At 37.9% G+C, this 18148-nt stretch overlaps 1 protein-coding gene across 5 annotated transcripts in view; it reads left to right on the top strand.

The window, feature by feature from the left end:
• The window catches only part of LOC106060412 (interference hedgehog-like), a 305626-nt gene that overhangs the window by 146286 nt on the left and 141192 nt on the right, over nucleotides 1-18148 (top strand). For 4 of the 5 annotated variants that reach the window (XM_056011673.1, XM_056011667.1, XM_056011671.1 and 1 more), the window contains one exon: nucleotides 17871-17910. The gene's annotated coding sequence lies outside the window, so the exon portion shown is untranslated. Of the gene's footprint in view, nucleotides 1-16730; nucleotides 16884-17870; nucleotides 17911-18148 lie in introns of those variants that run through there. The other variant, XM_056011675.1, reaches the window with a different exon arrangement.

The raw sequence follows: 18148 nt of genomic DNA, 5'->3' as shown, positions 1-18148 counted from the left end.
CTTTAGAAGAACGCAAATAGGATTTGATTTCGTTTATTTAATACAATTTGTTTTTGTATTTCTGAGCTCCCCCCCCTCCCACTCTTATCTCTTCTTGTTGTTTATCATTTGTTTGTTTTGACTGATGCCAACATTAAGAAGGTAATCGATTGGTTGGCCACACCAGCAGTGAATTCTGGGAGTCTGAAAGAAAAAAGTTTTTTGAAAAAAAAAAATAAATAAATAAAAGGTAGAGAGGAGGGGTGAAGAAGGTTGGGGTCTGGACAGGTGTAGCTAGCAGAAGACAGGAAGTGTACACTAGAGTTTTGAAGCACTACCAGAAGATTGATGCATTGCCAGATGAACGTTGGCCGAAGGCGCCTCTGGGCTGAAAGGGCGTCACGTTAATGAAAGCCGGACCAGGTTGCCCTCAGTATTCTAAAAGGACGAAAGTCTGATTTGTGTTGGGTTGGGGTGGGGGGGGGGGGTCAAAGAGTAAGCTTAAAATACAACATTACCTTATAGAATGAACGCTGTCACAAAACTACCTTTAGCATTGAACACTGTCACATGACTACCTTATTCAGTGAACATTTCTCAAGAAAGTTATCACCAAGTTTATTTCCATACTTTCTCTTGGTGTTTTCTATCGTATTTGTGTGTGTGTGTGTGTGGAATGTTCCATTTTTTTAAAAAAGCCTTCTTCATTGTAATGTTAGTGAAAAATTCAAATGTAACTTTTCGATCTTGCAACCGTTCCGTTTGATTGTTTGCGGTGGTTTTTGTTGCTCTTTTAGTTTAGGCTCAACAGTCTATGTCCAATGGCACAGTTATGACCGTCTCATTAGTTTTGAAGCAACTTGTCTGTTGTGACATGTTCTCTAGTCACTATGGTGTATGTGATGGATCAGATTTTCTTTGTCCCATTATTGCGCTGCCTCTTGGCTATAGGAATTTGTGAACCTTATCTTATCAACTTCTAGATTCTGTGAACTTTATCTTATGAACTTCTAGATTCTGTGAACCTTATCTTATCAACTTCTAGATTCTGTGAACTTTATCTTATGAACTTCTAGATTCTGTGAACCTTATCTTATCAACTTCTAGATTCTGTGAACTTTATCTTATGAACTTCTAGATTCTGTGAACCTTATCTTATCAACTTCTAGATTCTGTGAACTTTATCTTATGAACTTCTAGATTCTGTGAACCTTATCTTATCAACTTCTAGATTCTGTGAACTTTATCTTATGAACTTCTAGATTCTGTGAACCTTATCTTATCAACTTCTAGATTCTGTGAACTTTATCTTATGAACTTCTAGATTCTGTGAACTTTATCTTATGAACTTCTAGATTCTGTGAACTTTATCTTATCAACTTCTAGATTCTGTGAACCTTATCTTATCAACTTCTAGATTCTGTGAACTTTATCTTATGAACTTCTAGATTCTGTGAACTTTATCTTATGAACTTCTAGATTCTGTGAACTTTATCTTATGAACTTCTAGATTCTGTGAACCTTATCTTATCAACTTCTAGATTCTGTGAACTTTATCTTATGAACTTCTAGATTCTGTGAACTTTATCTTATGAACTTCTAGATTCTGTGAACCTTATCTTATCAACTTCTAGATTCTGTGAACTTTATCTTATGAACTTCTAGATTCTGTGAACTTTATCTTATGAACTTCTAGATTCTGTGAACTTTATCTTATGAACTTCTAGATTCTGTGAACTTTATCTTATGAACTTCTAGATTCTGTGAACTTTATCTTATGAACTTCTAGATTCTGTGAACCTTATCTTATGAACTTCTAGATTCTGTGAACTTTATCTTATGAACTTCTAGATTCTGTGAACTTTATCTTATGAACTTCTAGATTCTGTGAACTTTATCTTATGAACTTCTAGATTCTGTGAACCTTATCTTATGAACTTCTAGATTCTGTGAACCTTATCTTATGAACTTCTAGATTCTGTGAACTTTATCTTATGAACTTCTAGATTCTGTGAACTTTATCTTATGAACTTCTAGATTCTGTGAACTTTATCTTATGAACTTCTAGATTCTGTGAACTTTATCTTATGAACTTCTAGATTCTGTGAACCTTATCTTATGAACTTCTAGATTCTGTGAACCTTATCTTATGAACTTCTAGATTCTGTGAACTTTATCTTATGAACTTCTAGATTCTGTGAACTTTATCTTATGAACTTCTAGATTCTGTGAACTTTATCTTATGAACTTCTAGATTCTGTGAACTTTATCTTATGAACTTCTAGATTCTGTGAACTTTATCTTATGAACTTCTAGATTCTGTGAACTTTATCTTATGAACTTCTAGATTCTGTGAACTGTATCTTATGAACTTCTAGATTCTGTGAACTTTATCTTATGAAATTCTAGTACATTGTTGGAGAATAACAAACCAAGAGTCTTGGGTTTGAATCTCGGTGTAGGGCGTAAGAGTTACTGCCAGGTTCTACGACAGCATCGATTGAGATGTACATCTTTTAATATGAAACTTGTGTTTGTTTTCAAAGGCATTGGATGTAGAACGATAGTCTTATGAAAGTCCGTTGAAGATTTGAACAAGGAGCCACGCTATAATATTCTTAGCATTAGTCGAGAGTATAGTAACTAAAGTCGGTTGAGCCATATGCTAAACTTCCAAATACATATGTGCTAATATTCCTGATGGTTTCCTTGCCCCCCCCCCCACTTCAACGTGCACTGTTTACTTTCCTATGGTCCTGTTAAATACACGTCTCTGTCTCCGCCTCTCGTTCTACTCCTACAGCAAGCCTTGTCTAAACACTCCAGAAAGTTTCGCGTGTCACTTAGTGTAGAGAAAACACTTGGACATTTTGACTTAGGGCCTTCTACAAGTCCATACGATAGTACGAAGAGATTGTGAACAATTCTGTTGTCTTTAATACGGGGGGGGGGAGGTATATTTGGAAAAAAAGGAGCGTGTGGGTTGGGGGGGGGGGATGCCGTTCCTTCACGTATTTGCCTCGGAAATAAAACAACAAAAATCTGTCACTATGTGTACAAACTCTACACTGGGACTAATAAACATGACATTAAACAATACCAGCATTAGAGTTGGGGGGGGGGGTCGTAGTGCTGCTTATTTTGTATTTACGTTTTCTAATATAAATTTGACCGTCTTATTAGTAATGACTCTAAGACAAAGTTGAATGAGAAGTTCTTTCTAGTGGAACATTGTCTACACATAGTGGAAGCACGTTGGGTGAAAATGTTTGTGTCAGCGGCGTCACATTTCACTGGGCCGCGACCCCTGCCCTCGACTAGGCGCAATAAAAGCATGCTTAGAACAAAATTTAATAAATAAACTGGAAACATTTTCTTTTAAAGGAGGCGCGGTGGCTGAGTGGTAAAGCGCTTGGCTTCCGAACCGGGGATACCGTGTTCGAATCCTGGTGAAGACTGAGATTTTGAATTTCGGAATCTTTGTGCGCCTCTGAGTCCACCCAGCTCTATTGGGTACTTGACATTAGTTGGGGACAAGTAAAGGCGGTTGGTCGTTGTACTGACCACATGACACCCTCGTTAACCGTAGGCCACAGAAACATCTGCCCTATAGGCCACAAGGTCTGAAAGAGGAACTTGTTTTCTTTTAAAACTGTAACCTCTTAGTGTTCTCTTAAGTTGACAAACACATAGTGATTCTGGTCGTTAAGTCTTTGAATGTGAACATGTTTCAACTGAACGTCTCTGGAATACAGTGACAATGATGGAGTTGGAGTGTGTGTGTGTGTGCGTGTGTGTTATAAACCAATCAACGATAATCGAGGCTTGAGAAATGGGCTCATGTATTATACATCATCTCCAGCGTTTGTTATACATCTTCCTAACACTTGCGAATGTCACAGACGGTTCCAGCATGTTGGAGCCATTGGTCAAATCTGGACGTAACAATTTGACATGTAGGGTCACTGAGACTGAGATATTCCCCTTAATGGCGCGCTCTATGTGGCCAGGAGGGGGGTTGACAAATAAAATCCATATTTAATTTTACGAAAGAAGAAAAAACAAAATGTGTCCAAGAGTAATTCATAGTTGTTGTGCCAGCGCTACCCCTCTCCTCACGGCACTTGTCCAGTGATTCGCAATCATGTCCTAGCGCTGGGGCAGGTATCAATCTCCCGATTTAATATACAGCGTATCAGACAGCTGGGGCAATATCTAGGGCCTGGCGGTGTTTTGTTGATCTATGTCCAGCCCCTTCAATCTGGCCACTTAGTGTCACTTGTCTGGGTGTACATTGAAACGATTCTAAACACATTTTTCCCCCTCCTCTTACAAAATTATAAACATTCTAGTTGGATTGAGACGCTCTACCCACCTCCTGTCTTCTAGCTGAGGGATCCCATTAGGCCAGTGTTTAGAGATCTGTTGGCGAGATAGTACTAAGTACTCAGACAACTTGTCTATACGCCTTGTGTTGATCAGACAGATGGATCTTAATACAGGACTATACAGTTATTGAAAGATATCACAGTCATAAAGATTCGAACCTGTTTCAAGCTACGTTCAGGAATGAGTGGGATTAGTGTTAGTATTATTAACAGACGGCGTGTTTCAAATTCTCCTGTGCTGCCAGAATCGAGATTCGTTATAGGGAAACTAAATTCATTGTCATTCTCAAGTTGCCGACTGTAGTTGTTGTGTTCATGATATGTCAGGTTTGCAGCAGTACTGTCAGTGGACAAGGAATGAACATCTTCCTAGGCATGTTCAGCATCACGATGAGGTCTCTAGCCTTTATTATTCTCATTCTGTGTTCCTTCCATGTAGGAAAGAACTTATTAGATTCATTTTGAAGTCTTTTAAAAAGACTAGAATAAATGTAGTCATTTACGAAAATCCTTGAAATTAACTGGAATGAATGTTGTCTTTGGGATCATCCTTTCATCTGACTCCAATGAATTGTTGTCATTTTTCTTTTTCGGTATATTTGAAATAATAGTCCAACTATTGTGAGCAGTTTAAAACCACCCAGTTAGAAGAAAGTCACTTAGTGGGATGTGTGTGTATGTGTTCTAACATCGTCATCTTAAAAGTGAACTTCAAGGCCAACCACTTCGTGTGTGTGTGTGTGTGTATGTGTTCTAACATCGTCATCTTAAAAGTGAACTTCAAGGCCAACCACTTTGTGTGTGTGTGTGTGTGTATGTGTTCTAACATCGTCATCTTAAAAGTGAACTTCAAGGCCAACCACTTCGTGTGTGTGTATGTGTTCTAGCATCGTCATCTTAAAAGTGAACTTCAAGGCCAACCACTTTGTGTGTGTGTGTGTGTGTGTGTGTTCTAGCATCGTCATCTTAAAAGTGAACTTCAAGGCCAACCACTTTGTGTGTGTGTGTGTGTATGTGTATGTGTTCTAACATCGTCATCTTAAAAGTGAACTTCAAGGCCAACCACTTTGTGTGTGTGTGTGTGTATGTGTTCTAACATCGTCATCTTAAAAGTGAACTTCAAGGCCAACCACTTTGTGTGTGTGTGTGTATGTGTTCTAGCATCGTCATCTTAAAAGTGAACTTCAAGGCCAACCACTTTGTGTGTGTGTGTGTGTGTGTGTGTGTGTATGTGTTCTAACATCGTCATCTTAAAAGTGAACTTCAAGGCCAACCACTTTGTGTGTGTGTGTGTATGTGTTCTAACATCGTCATCTTAAAAGTGAACTTCTAGGCCAACCACTTTGTGTGTGTGTGTGTGTGTATGTGTTCTAACATCGTCATCTTAAAAGTGAACTTCAAGGCCAACCACTTTGTGTGTGTGTGTGTATGTGTTCTAGCATCGTCATCTTAAAAGTGAACTTCAAGGCCAACCACTTTGTGTGTGTGTGTATGTGTTCTAGCATCGTCATCTTAAAAGTGAACTTCAAGGCCAACCACTTTGTGTGTGTGTGTGTATGTGTTCTAGCATCGTCATCTTAAAAGTGAACTTCAAGGCCAACCACTTTGTGTGTGTGTGTGTGTATGTGTTCTAACATCGTCATCTTAAAAGTGAACTTCAAGGCCAACCACTTTGTGTGTGTGTATGTGTTCTAGCATCGTCATCTTAAAAGTGAACTTCAAGGCCAACCACTTTGTGTGTGTGTGTGTGTGTGTGTATGTGTTCTAACATCGTCATCTTAAAAGTGAACTTCTAGGCCAACCACTTTGTGTGTGTGTGTGTGTGTGTGTGTATGTGTTCTAACATCGTCATCTTAAAAGTGAACTTCAAGGCCAACCACTTTGTGCGTGCTTAGGTCTGTTGTCGTTGTATCTGAAATTTCAGCTTATGCCCAAACTTTGCTGCTAAATATTTGTTTGTCAAATGTAGAATTAAAAGTCAAAGAAATTAGTTGTTAACCCTTAAAGTGCTGAGCTTTTTTACAATGAGTATCCAAAAACATGGATTTACAATGTTAGTGTTTAGAGGCTAAAGTACCACACGCGTCTTAAGGGTTAAGAGACAATTACTATCTTATTTTGAGGGTCAGTGAAAGGGAGAATAAATGTCTCCCATAGACTGATCATAGTTAGCAGTTTAGCGCCACATAGTATAGAAACAATGGCATGTTAAACTATGTATCAAAGTGTGATGCTATGCGGTGTATCAAAGTGTGATGCTACACGCTGTATCAAAGTGTGATGCTACACTATGTATCAAAGTGTGATGCTACACGCTGTATCAAAGTGTGATGCTTCACTATGTATCAAAGTGTGATGCTACACGCTGTATCAAAGTGTGATGCTACATTATGTATCAAAGTGTGATACTACATTATGTATCAATGTGTGATGCTACACTATGTATCAAAGTGTGATGCTACATTATGTATCAAAGTGTGATGCTACATTATGTATCAAAGTGTGATGCTACACTATGTATCAAAGTGTGATGCGACACGGTGTATCAAAGTGTGATGCTACATTATGTATCAAAGTGTGATGCTACACGCTGTATCAAAGTGTGATGCTACATTATGTATCAAAGTGTGATGCTACATTATGTATCAAAGTGTGATGCTTCACTATGTATCAAAGTGCGATGCTACACTATGTATCATAGTGTGATGCTACACTATGTATCAAAGTGTGATGCTACACGGTGTATCAAAGTGTGGTGCTACACTGTGTATCAAAGTGTGATGCTACACTACGTATCAAAGTGTGATGCGACACGGTGTATCAAAGTGTGATGCTACATTATGTATCAAAGTGTGATGCTACACGCTGTATCAAAGTGTGATGCTACATTATGTATCAAAGTGTGATGCTTCACTATGTATCAAAGTGTGATGCTACACGGTGTATCAAAGTGTGATGCTACACTGTGTATCAGAGTGTGATGCTACACTATGTATCAAAGTGTGATGCTACACTATATATCAAAGTGTGATGCTACACTATATATCAAAGTGTGATGCTACACGGTGTATCAAAGTGTGATGCTACACGGTGTATCAAAGTGTGATGCTACACGGTGTATCAAAGTGTGATGCTACACTGTGTATCAAAGTGTGATGCTACACTATGTATCAAAGTGTGATGCTACACTATGTATCAAAGTGTGATGCTACACTATTTATCAAAGATTAATGCTACACTATGTATCAAAGTGTGATGCTACACTGTGTATCAAAGTGTGATGCTACACTGTGTATCAGAGTGTGATGCTACACTATGTATCAAAGTGTGATACTACACTATATATCAAAGTGTGATGCTACACTATATATCAAAGTGTGATGCTACACGGTGTATCAAAGTGTGATGCTACACGGTGTATCAAAGTGTGATGCTACACTGTGTATCAAAGTGTGATGCTACACTGTGTATCAAAGTGTGATGCTACACTACGTATCAAAGTGTGATGCTACACTATGTATCAAAGTGTGATGCTACACTATTTATCAAAGATTAATGCTACACTATTTATCAAAGATTAATGCTACACTATGTATAAAAGTGTGATGCTACATGGTGTATCAAAGTGTGATGCTACACTATGTATCAAAGTGTGATGCTACACTGTGTATCAAAGTGCGATGCTACACGGTGTATCAAAGTGTGATGCTACACGGTGTATCAAAGTGTGATGCTACACGGTGTATCAAAGTGTTATGCTACACTGTGTATCAAAGTGTGATGCTACACTGTGTATCAAAGTGTGATGCTACACGGCGTATCAAAGTGTGATGCTACACGGTGTATCAAAGTGTGATGCTACACGGTGTATCAAAGTGTGGTGCTACACTATGTATCAAAGTGTGATGCTACACTGTGTATCAAAGTGTGATGCTACACGGTGTATCAAAGTGTGGTGCTACACTATGTATCAAAGTGTGATGCTACACGGTGTATCAGGGATTAATGCTACACGGTGTACAAAAACCATAACTGATGACCACGTCTACGAGAAATTAGCCATGTCCTTATTTGCACATGACACTACTATATATTTGTTAACAGCGCTTTATACATTCAATCATTATTATCAACGTTTAATTATAAGGAGTTTATAATTGAAAAAAAAAGCGTGTACAAATGAATGCTGCTTTGATACATTATGAAGGTAACAAGATTTGTTGTCGTGGTTTGGACTAGCCGGCTTATTGCGAGTCACTTAGGAAACAGTCATCAAGCTCTCTCACTGCAAAGGAAGACTTTACATTGGAAAGACAGTGACTTGGGAAATTTGGGGGGGGGGGTCAAGTTAAGGTCCTTACTGTAGTCACTCAGCGACTTCCTCCTTGCGACAGATGAGGTTTATAGAGGCGTCACCCCTGCAATAAATCATGTACTTAATAACGTTAGTAGTCAACACTGGGACAGACTCACCGACACATGCGTGGCAGTCCTAAGTCCTTTTCACACATCTAGCGTGCTCATAAATAGCTCAATGTTGACAGACGAGATGGACAAGCGCGCGCTGGCTCGTAGATCGCCCAGGAAAAAAAAAACTCATTGGTTACTGACATTTTCTTAGAGCCCTAATTTTTTTTTTCTAAAGATTGAGATATTCTGATAAGTATTAAATTATTTTTGGAAATAGCTTTAGTTATTAGAGAAAATGCCTCACGAACTCGTCGGCGGCCCCTGCGTGTCCGTGGTCAGGTGTGCAATGCAAGTCAATGTACAGGTTTTAATGTTCTTGAGCATCAACCTATTAAATGAGCCGTTTTTTGTTTTGGTTAGATCAAAGCTAGCAAAGTTTTCAAACAACTTTCTGTACATTTGGGGTCCAAAACATTCTAGTGATGTTAAAGCTGTGTATAGTTGGTGTTTTAGAATAAATGCGTTCTTATTGAAGTTGATAAAGAGTTAGTAGAAGAAAATTTGATCTTACAATCGCTACAAGCTACAATATATATATTTCTTAGGCAGGAATTGATTTTTCGGTTATATACGTGTCGCTAATAGCAACGGAAGCTGTTTAGTAACAATATTACTCATGCATATTTGTCAATATCATTGTCTCTCATTACTGCCTCTGTTTCTAGCTGCCTCTGTACTTGGTTGAATTACATCAATGACAAGTCTTTTCTAATAAGAGATTTAAAGTAATTGGGCAAAACATTTAGTCTGTAGATATCAATTGAGCAAAACATTTAATCTGTAGCTGTCTATTGGACAAAACATTTGGTCTGTAGCTATCATATTGATGAATATTCTATCTAATTGGTCGTCCTTGAATTAAATTTAAAGCTTATGAAACTTTTCAATTTCATGACATTAGTTTCTGTTCCGTCCATAACTTCGACACTTATGGTTCCAGAATGTTGCTAGACTTTGATATCAACTAATCCCAGCATTCCACTTGGTCCAGTATGTGTGAGTTGATAATATGTCCAAACACCCTCTCCGCTGAATCCATATTTATCTCCCGTATCCTGCCAACTGTTTTGATAACACGTCCATCCGTTTGGTCAAGCCACCCTCTTCCTCCGATTCATTCAGTGCAGCGAGGCTGATGTCATGGCCTGACTTCCTCTCATCCCTTGCATGGGTTGTCTTCTGTTTAGTGGAACGCCTGGCCCGTAAAGTCCTTTAGAAATAAGCTCGTTATTCCGAGATGCTACTGTCCCGAGTTCGTATTTTTTTAAAATACCTGATAACGTTAGAACCATTGCGAACTGAATGTTGACTTTTAAACTTGTAGTACCCGGTGTTTGGTCTGGTCGCTATTGTTTCTTTCCCTCTCTTTCTTTCTTTCTCTTTCTTTTCTTTCGGCATTCTCTCCCCCCCCCCCTTTTTTTTTTCACTCTCTCTGCCCTATTGTACTTTGTGTGTGTGTGTGTGTGATTGCCTGGACACGAGGAGGGTATATAATTCCCCGTTCTACTACCCTCTCTGGGCTGTCAATTCCCTCAGCGTTCAAATATTTGCTGACATCTTGTGGTTGCAGTGGAGACACATTCTTGAGGTTAAGTTGACACTCCATAATGTGATTAATAATGTCAAATTATGCCATGGCCTACCTACCTCAAACCTCCACCCCCAGATCTCTCTCTCTCTCTCTCTCTCTCTCTCACCTTTTCCCAGAGCTTAGGCCTAGGTATCTATTTCTTGTTTCTAGTTTTCTTTCTTCTTCTTCTTTTAAATTAATCATCCCCCCCCCCGAATGTTTTTCTTGGCTCCCATCCCCCCCCCTCCCCAGCCCAATAGACCATCATGTATTACTGAGACAAATCTGTTGGTTGGTTGGTTGGTTGGTTGGTTGGTTGGTTACTAGTGACGAACACGTAGTAAATGAAATCATTTTCTACCAAGTTTTTCTTTTTTTTTCGCTAATAGATGTTTCTTTTTTTTTTTTTTAGCGGCCCCTGAAAAATGAAAATGCGCTATAAGATATGTGTGGTCTGTCTGTCCGTTCGTCCGTCCGTCTGTCACACTCGGATCTCAGAAACAAAAAAACAAAAGCAATTGAAACTCTGATCTCATGAGATTTAGCAAGTTGAAAAGTTCTCGTGCAATGGCTACTTGTTGTTTTCTAAAAGCGATCCTTTTCAATTATGTAAGCCACTTTTTCATAATAACACACCACTTTATTAAATAACAAATACGTTAAAACATCTGCACGAGATGCGGAAAAATATGCAGTTGGCAACTGGGTTCGCGTGTCTTGTGAAACACTGCACTCATACTAAGTCTTCGGAATCGAAGACATTGCCATTAGTTGAAATCGCTCTTCTGACTTCTATTACATTGAGTTTTCTTGCCAAAAAGGTCTAAAAGTCTATTGATGAAAGGTTCTCCAGTAGTTTTTTAAAGTGAAAAACAACGTCAAATGATTCTTTGAAATTTTATTACTTTAAACAATGAAAACAAGACTGTGTCTTGAATATTCCTTTTCCACGGGAAGATTCGGTGTGGGCCGCCTCTGAGTTTGTGTGATAATGCAAACTCTTTTTGCAATCTTGTTTGTAAATGAGAAGATTATACAAAAATGTTTAATATCTATCTAATTATTCCGTCTGAAATGTATTCTGCCTCTATGACGGAGAAGATCAATCATTTTGACTTGCTTTTGACAAATAACATCTGTTGACATTCTAGAAGTACATTTGGAACTTACCAATGACAAAAACTGACGCGATTTTTCTTGTCGCCTTATGGTTACTTAGTAAAATAAAATAGACGTAGAGTTCTCTATCTTTCATTGGCTCTTTTGTTATAGTTCTTTGTTTTTGTATTATTGGCTCTTTGTCTCTTTCATCAATGACTCTTAGTTTTTCACTATTGGCTCCTTCTCTCATACTTGCTAAATAGATTTTATCCCTGGCTCTGTTTGTAGCTGCCTCTGTTTGTATTTGAGCACAGGCAAGTCACTGGGAAACAACATACAACAATCAACTTATTTCCTAATTTCGTGGCCAATATTTATTTCGGAAGATTTTGCCTAAAAAAAAACACATGATTCCAAACTACTCGCAATGCCTCCCCTCCCCCTCCCCCTCCTCCTCCTCCTAATGGTTTGTACTAGTGACTTACTTTCGCCTTTGTCTCCTCTTTCCGTCAATCACTTTGATGTAGGACCTAAAACATTACACACTGTCAGACACACCCCTTCCCCTTCCATCTGGTTGTTTGCGTGTGGTGTAACGTTGACGGTGGTCTGTTGGTATGTGAGTGTGTGTGTGTCCCAGAAATCAGACGTCAGAGAAAGGTCTTGTACCAGGGACATGTTGGGAGGCGGGAGGTTTCCTTACCGTCTGATTGACAGGCCCGGAATGGTATCGATATCATCCTGGCGACTCAGACTACAAACTTTTACCTTTGTCTACTTTCACTTTCAGTCTTAGACTATCTATCTATCTATCTATCTATCTATCTATCTATCTATCTATCTATCTTTCTTTCTTTCTTTCTTTCTTTCTTTATGTCTGTCTGTCTGCCTGCTTTTCTGTATGGCTCAATTTCTTCATTTTGACAGAAACAGACAAAGAGAAGTTGAGGACAAAATAGACGAAGATAGACAAGATGAAGTCCAAATAGACAAAAAATAGACAAGATGAAGTCAAAATAGACGAAGATAGACAAGATGAAGTCAAAATAGACAAAAATAGACAAGACGAAGTCAAAATAGACAAAAATAGACAAGATGAAGTCAAAATAGACAAAGATAGACAAGATGAGGACAAAATAGACAAAGATAGACAAGATGAGGACAAAATAGACAAAGATAGACAAGATGAGGACAAAATAGACAAAGATAGACAAGATGAGGACAACATAGACAAAGATAGACAAGATGAGGACAAAATAGACAAAGATAGACTAGATGATGACAAAATAGACAAAGATAGACATGATGAAGTCAAAATAGACAAAAATAGACAAGATGAGGACAAAATAGACGAAGACAGACAAGATGAAGTCAAAATAGACAAGATGAGGACAAAATAGACAAAGATAGACATGATGAGGTCAAAATACACAAAGATAGACTAGATGAGCACAAAATAGACATGATAGACAAAATGAGGACAAAGATAGACAAAATGAGGACAAAATGGACAAAGATAGACATGATGAAGTCAAAATAGACAAAAGATGAGGACAAAGACAAGATGAAGTCAAAATAGACAAAAATAGAGAAGATGAGGACAAAATAGACAAATATAGACGAGGCTAGGAAAAACAAGTTCTGGAGATGAGTTTGGCAAGCAATACCACGTCACTATTTTGTTAAATGTGATTGATATTATGAAAAGTTTATTGATGGGGCTACTGCTTTTTTTTTTTTCTTTAATGTTTATTGATGGAGTTACTGCTCTTCTAGTGTTTATTGATGAAGTTACTGCTCTTCAAGTGTTTATTGATGAAGTTACTGCTCTTCTAGTGTTTATTGATGAAGTTACTGCTCTTCAAGTGTTTATTGATGGAGTTACTGTTCTTCAAGTGTTTATTGATGAAGTTATTGCTCTTCAAGTGTTTATTGATGGAGTTACTGCTCTTCTAGTGTTTATTGATGAAGTTATTGCTCTTCAAGTGTTTATTGATGGAGTTACTGCTCTTCTAGTGTTTATTGATGAAGTTATTGCTCTTCAAGTGTTTATTGATGGAGTTACTGTTCTTCAAGTGTTTATTGATGAAGTTATTGCTCTTCAAGTGTTTATTGATGGAGTTACTGCTCTTCTAGTGTTTATTGATGAAGTTATTGCTCTTCAAGTGTTTATTGATGGAGTTACTGCTCTTCTAGTGTTTATTGATGAAGTTATTGCTCTTCAAGTGTTTATTGATGGAGTTACTGTTCTTCAAGTGTTTATTGATGGAGTTACTGCTCTTCAAGTGTTTATTGATGGAGTTACTGCTCTTCAAGTGTTTATTGATGGAGTTACTGCTTTCTGCACTTTGACGAGTTCTCTATTATTGTAAATTTATCACTGAGTCCAACACAACCAGTAATAGCTTATATCTCCGCGTCACTGGGCCAGATGATGAACTGGCACAATCTGCTTCCCTGACGATCAAAGAGAGAACGTACGAGTTGTCTCATTGACTCTCCCTCCTCCCGGCCTCAATGAGGTACATCTCATTTAGAAAGTATTTAGTTCCGAGTAATTCATTCCCTCTGACTCCATTTTGGACATTGACACCTCTTCTCTTTTCGACACAACTTCCAATGTTTTTCCACTGAAAAAAAAAATGTCTTTTTTTTTTTCCTCTGCACCTCATTTGTTGGTGAGTATGCGTCTCGCATGGGCTAGACACGAGTTCTTGTTTCGAGTTGTTTATATATCTTCTTTCAAGTTCAAGGCAAGGGCAGCTACTGCATGATTTCAAAGAAAACAAGTCGATTGTTTCTGTGGACCGAATTAGAATGGAAAATAAACCAGCACAATTTCCCAGCTCTTTCTTTAGGAACAGCTTGTAACACAAATAGCTCTAAGTCAAGATGTTTTGTTATTGATCTTTATTTTGAGTAAGACTACCCAAGACACGAGCTAGTAGCTTACAGATATTAATCTAATAAACCGCAACGACCCATTCGTTATGTACTGTACTGAACTCTCAAACCCAAGTCTTACATTGAGGCGTCAGAAGTGTCCAGCTCTGGACATGGCCAGCACGATAGCTGAAAATTTGTCTGTGGAACCAGCCAGACTTTGTCAATATGTTTTGCTTCTATTAAGTAGGTGTTTGAAGTGTCCAAGCTCTGTAGGACACCTTCATTGTTTTTATTTACCAACCGTATATATATATATGCCATGGTAACGATGACTGTATATAGAATTTTTCTAAAAACCAAAGGCACAAATGAATGTCTCATGTAAAGCAATAAAATAAAGATATTTTTAGTTAATGTTTTGAGTAAATTAAATTTAAACACAATTGAAAGTCCATTCACATATTGCAATCCAGTAGACATTAAAATTGAACTATAAACATATTTCCTCAAAGTTGTTCCACTAGGTGTCAGGAGTAAACAGCCAAATGTTTTAGGGAGTTTTATACGACGAATTGGTTTCAGTAACCCAATCAATGTTTATGAATTCACCTTCCCTCGGGTTAGTTTTGCTCGTTTTTCTTTTTATTTGACAGCCACACATAATCTGTCGGCCGTTTTTTTCCCCATTTCTTTTGTCTGTGTTCGACTCTTTAGAAGAAGAGTTGCCTTCCTTCGTGTTGTCCTTCCGTCGTTTCCTGGGTCTGCCTTTCCTTTAGTTTAGGATTGTAGCGATCCAAAGTATGCTGGCTACGTTGTATTCATGGTTGTTGTTGGTTGGCTGTTGTTCCAAGTTTTATTTCAAAAGCAGGCAGATTCTGTTGGAATGGCTTTTCAAACTGCCTGGTTGTGCTGTATACTCTCTGGACTGTCTTTTGGTCGTCTCGATTTCATACCCCGCCCGCTGTCACCTTGTGGTCCTGCTGGAGGTTTGGGCTAGGATGTAGATTATCTTCAACTCTGAAGGAACATCCGAAACATGTCAAACATTTGTACAAAGTAACACTAAAACATCAGAGCATTCATGAGCTGTGTTTCTGAGTGACGTGCTGGGTCAGCCGTGATTTACTTACGCTCTTTTAAGTCACCATGTTCTTCTTGTTGTTTGTTTAATTAGGTCGGTGTCCGACTTGTTCCTTCAGTTGGACATCACCTGACCATGTTCCGAGATAGTGTCTGTGTCACCTGGGACATCCTTTAGATAGCCTAAACAAGAAACTGTAATCTTGTAGAGTCCTAGCTACACTTGTAGCTCTAATGTGAGGCAGAAGTTTTCTCTTTCATCAAAGGCACGAACTAATTGTTTTCCCTTAATCTAGAGCTCTTTAGAACTGCTACAGATAACTCAGTACTTGCGCCTTAAATCATCGGCCACCATTCTTTGACATTCCATGACCTAGGACAAGCCGGGCCATGTCCACGAATGTCTTCTGTCTGCTAGATTTTCATTGGATTAGTCTTGGTCAGTTTCTCTAATACCTCGCTGACTTGTTTTTTTTTTCTTTCTTTCATTAACATTTTGGGCTGAAGATCAAAGACAACGTTAAGTGGAACAAAATCTCAATCCGTGTCTCCTTTGTAGGCGGAACATTTAAATGGCTGTTACTGTTTTGAATAATTCATTTTGGGGTGGGGGGGGGGACATGGGCCCCCAATGAGTTTGTGCTTAACACAAACTCCTGTTTTCTACTATCTTTTTCCTCGTGTGTTTTTTTTCCTTTTTGTATTTATAATTCGCACAAAGTATTAATAATATCCATTTATGATAAACTAAATAAACTTTCTCTCTTGTGGCATTCAAAGGATCAAAATCAGAACCGAATCTAAGACTTCAACAGTTCATTTATTTCATGGAGTTTGGTTAGTGTCACACCAGAATACGAGATGCTCAGATTGCTGGGCTAGAATAATCTCCCCTACTTTACCTTTTATTTTTCCTATCTATACATTGAACTCGACAGATAAGAAGATATCAATGATGGTATATTTGTATAATATCACTAGTAATTTTTTTGTGTCACAGTTTGCAACGAATCAGAGTGTTATCTAAATCTTGAAAACCAATGATCTCGTTCGATTTAATTTTCTGCGGTGAAAAAACAAACTATAGAAAACATCTCCCACGTCTGCTTGATTTTACGTCACTGTTTAAAGTGTAGAGCTAATGTTCCAGTGTATCTGAGAGTTGATCTAATCTTCCATCGTTCACGTGGTAGAAACTCTTGTAGTCTGAACAAGGACAGACAACTCTTCTCATTAAGTTTCCTTTCTGGTGTCCCCTGAACATGTTTTCATTTTAACCTCCAAGTCAGCAGGCCGTGTCAGGTGTCATTGTCTGCTACAGGATGTCTGAAGTCTTTACCTACAGAAAACTAATGGCAATACTTAGCTGTTTTATTTATGGTCTTCTGCTGCACAATTTATTACCTCAGGTATTTGTAACATTTTTTTTAAACTATAACCTGAAATGTCTAATGTGAATTCCAAAATGCCTATAATGTATAGTTTACTGTATCACTAGACTTCTGAAGACCACTGTTATAATACTAGTAAAGCCTAAAACTATAATTTTGTTTCAACTCTCGAAAGATTTTGTTCAAATAGTTTTCGAAAGACTTAGTTCAAATAATGCAATATTTAGCTCATTTGATCAATTTGATTATTATTTTATTTTTTTTGTTCATGAATTTCAAAGCCTCACTTCATAGTAAAAAAAAAAGAAACTGTTGCAAACATGACTAATGCCAACCGAATAGACTAGTACATCTACTAGATTTGAACAGCGAATAGACTTGCAGAGCTATGATCTAAAATGACTAGAAGTGTATGGGATCTCCAACTGCAGACATAGACCTACACTTTGGAGATTATCAAGGCCAAAACTTGACTAATAATCAGGGCCTACTCATCGGGGTCTATAACTTGTCCAATATCAGGGCCTACAACTTATTGACTATTAAAGTCATCTCCCTGTGTACTGCCAGGATGTACAACGAAATAATTATGGACTTTCTCATTCCTCTGAAGAGTCTTGATGCAAACTATAAGTAACTTCATAATACTCTGACACTATCAAACTAGAAGCAACTTTACGTAGTTTAGAGGCGCATGGTTGTCGCAATTTACTTCTACTAATATATGCCGCTTTAAAACGAAATGCGTCTTGCTTTAGCTTGAATCTAAACTATTTACTTTGCCTAACACTTTTCTTTACATTCTATTGTGTCACTCTATTTCATTTAAAGATTCAGCCTGTATTCGTGGAAGTAGAACTTACTTTCTATAGGAAACTTCCATGACGTGAGAGTCTCCAAACACGTGAGCGTACCACTAGAACCGCCACTGCCAGGAAGGACAAGAATTGTTGTATTGTTTCATCTTCTCTAGAAATATATCTTTTTTTTTTTATTTTGTTACAGAATGCAAAGAAATTGACTATGATCACGTCTGCTGTTTAAGGTAAGTGTCTGCCCCTGTGAGAGAATGGATGTAATGACCACCTAGTGAGTGCAAGGTGAACACGACTATAATTTAACTTTTTTTTTTTAGTGAAGCATGAATACCAGGGATGTTAGTTAGTGTGCATCAGATTGTAGCATTGAATGGCTGCGTGATAGGATCTTCACACATTTGGATGACACTGTTCAGACTGAGATTTTAGCAGTGTGAAATCAATATTGAGACTGATGTAGTATTT

The sequence above is a fragment of the Biomphalaria glabrata genome, chromosome 14 (genome assembly GCF_947242115.1).
Source record: "Biomphalaria glabrata chromosome 14, xgBioGlab47.1, whole genome shotgun sequence".
Lineage (NCBI taxonomy): Eukaryota > Metazoa > Mollusca > Gastropoda > Planorbidae > Biomphalaria > Biomphalaria glabrata.
The sequence above is the reverse complement of the archived record's forward strand: the minus strand, read 5'-3'. Positions and strand labels throughout refer to the sequence as shown.